The following is a 3,099-nucleotide window of genomic DNA, read 5'->3' as shown; positions in this document are numbered from 1 at the left end:
AGCAAGTTAACCGCGTAAAATGAGCGAATGACGTCGGATTTGGGGGCTCCAGATCTAACGATTGAGAATGTGCCCGATGAATGAACCGGATTTGACAGGGGATTAAGCTGCGATCTATAAGGATTTGAGGTCCAATTTGACCGCTGAGATGGCGGATGACTCATTCCACGATGTAACCAAAAAACAAAACCGACGAGGAAGAGCTAGCACAGTTCGCAAGAGGACAAGTGGCCACTCCCTGTGAGTCATTGATGATGATGATGGGGAGACAAGGAATTCCAAGTGAATAGTAGTAGGCGATCCAATGGAGGTAGAAGGGGAAGCGATCAGTCATGAGATCGATTGGATTTAAAGCCATGAACAGAGATATAAAATGAGGGATATACCGAGAGAAAGAACCGAAGAAAATAAGATGAAGACAGTGAAGCAAAGAGCAGAAAAGAAAGAGAGTCGAGCTGACCTGCAGCATAAGGCAGCATCGAGCAATCCTTGAGAGGATCTATCAGGAATTGAGCACCACATTGGGGCTCCTCCCTTTAAATATCAGAGAGGTCAAGAGCTGGTAAGGCAAAGAGTCTATGCACTCTAGTGGCTTGGGGAATCCAAGAGCCACCCTGGCAAGCAATTCTGTTTCAAGAGACTCAGATTGAGCTCCTTATTTGTAATTCTTTGCTTTAAAGATACAATAAAAGAAGGCCACCACTGAAAGATAGACTGGAGATGTATCCCTAGAGAATATGGTGAAATCCTTATTAATTTTTGTGTTCTTGCATTTTCTTACTGTGTTTCTCCTTACTGTTTTCCATTTTCTAGTGTTTGTGTATTCTGCAATCTAATCGATCCATTACCCAAAATAACATCAACACACACCAGCACATGAGTCTGTAATACCTTCATATAATAATTATTTAACTGAGGTCACATAGAAGTGATTTTCAGATCAAGTGGTATCAGAGCTCTAGGCTGTAAGGTTAGACAAGCTTGTGTTGGTTTAGCTATTGAATGCTAACTAGATCAAAGCTCAAATTAGGAGAAGGAGAGTTCGTCGAAACTAATCCTGAAATTAGGAGAGTCTATTCTCGGAAGACAATGTCAGAGGAAGGTTCTGTGGGGCCAGACCCTCAATTCATAGAAAGTTTCCTAGCCATAAGGTCCATGGTAGAAGAAATGTATAAGACTTTAGAAAACACAAGGATGAAGATGCATCAGGCTCCAAACAAGACAAGGGAGAAGATGAGTCTTTCCTCCATGACCACTCAAAAGGAAAAGGGAAAGAAGAACACTTTCTCACACCTCCTAATAGCCCTAAACACAAAAAAAGCATCTTTGATCAAACTAGATGTCAAATTTGATTTACCTATATATGATGGAGAGTTGAACGCAGAAAAGCTAGAAAATTGGATTAGACAAATTGATGTTTATTGCAGAGTGCAAAGTATTGAATTGGACAAGAGAAAGATTTAGCTGGAAAGCCTACGTCTTGGAGGCACTACCTTGGTTTCATGGGAAGGCAAGACCCAAGTTGATATGAAGAGACATGGTAAGACTATCTCTGTCTGGAGTGAATTTGTTTCTGCAATAAAAAAGTAGTTCTATCCATTGGCCTACATGCAGCAAGCCATGATGAGTTGGCAAAATCTTTGACAGTTGAAAGGGAAAAGTGTGCAATGGTATACTCAGGAATTTAGAAAGAGAGCATTGATTCTAGGAATCTCATTAGACTCACCTGAGACTCTGTTGAAATACATTGGTGGTCTACACAGCTACATGAGGCACACAATCCTCATGTTTAATCCCACTACTATAGATGAGGTATATGTACAAGCTACTCATCTAGAAGCTAGAGGAAAGAATGGAAGTCCAGAAGTTGGGGGATCATCGCAACCCACTGCAAGCAAGAATAAGGAGAAAAGAAAATAGAAATGGAAAACAAGGAAGGTTATCACTGCACAAAAAAGCAAGGCTTCCTGCACTCACTGTAAAAAGGAGTGGCATGATGATGAGCACTGTTGGATTCTGCATCTAGAGCTGAGACCTAAGAAGTTCGAGGGAAAGAAGAAGAATATTGTTGTAGCTATTCAGAAAGATTTGGGGTCAGACTCGGAAGATGAAACAACTATTGCAGCCACAGTTATAAAAGGTAAGAATTTTGAAGCATCTACTAGTAATTCTACACAATATATTACTGATGAAGAAAATGAGATAAAAAGACATCAGCTTTTCCATATTCGAGTTATTTCCAAACATCAAAATATTGATACTTTTTTTGATAGTGGCTCACAAGTAAATTTAATTTCTGAAGCAATTGTAAAGAAGTTGGGATTAGTAACTACACCTCACAAGAAACCATACCCATTAGGATGGTTAAATGATAAAGCACAACTACAAGTGACTAGACAGTGCAAACTCAAGTTTTCTTTTGGGTCGGCATTTGTAGATGAGGTTGAGTTAGACATAATTCATTTGGATATATGTGGAATTGTTTTAGGAATTCCTTACTTGTATGACAGAAAAGCTATTTTCTTTAGAGCCGAGAACAAGTATCTACTTGTCAAATATGGAATCAAATACTTTGTAATAGCTCATAAGCTCAAGAATAATTATACTCTCATAAACTCAGGGCAGATGAAACGAATGATAAATTCATGTAAACAATTCTTACTGGTGGTTGTAAAGGAAAAGAAACCTGATAAAACCCATGTATTTGAAGGTTTTAATGCTGAACAACAAGCTGATTTAGAAAAGGTTGTTTCAGAGTATGATATCGTGTTTCAAGAACCTAAAGGTTTGCCACCCAAAAAGGGAATAGTGCATGATATTATTTTGTAGCAAGATGCTCCATTTCCTAACATTGGAATGTATAGGTTGTCTACTTTAGAGAATGCTGAAATCAAGAAGCTAGTGCAGCAGTTGCTCAAGAAAGGGTTCATCAGACCTAGCACATCACCATGTGGATCACCAATCATTTTGGTGAGAGAATGTGCATTGATTACCGAGAACTGAATAAGATAAAAATCAAAATTCATTATCCCCTTCCTCGTTTAGATGATCTTTTGGATCAATTGAAAGAAGTTGTTTATTTTTCCAAGTTACACTTGC

Source organism: Pinus tabuliformis, chromosome 4_1 (genome assembly GCF_031772625.1).
Source record: "Pinus tabuliformis cultivar Carrire ecotype Pingquan chromosome 4_1, CPIR1, whole genome shotgun sequence".
NCBI classification, from domain to species: Eukaryota; Viridiplantae; Streptophyta; class Pinopsida; order Pinales; family Pinaceae; genus Pinus; species Pinus tabuliformis.
Note: the sequence above shows the minus strand (reverse complement) of the source record.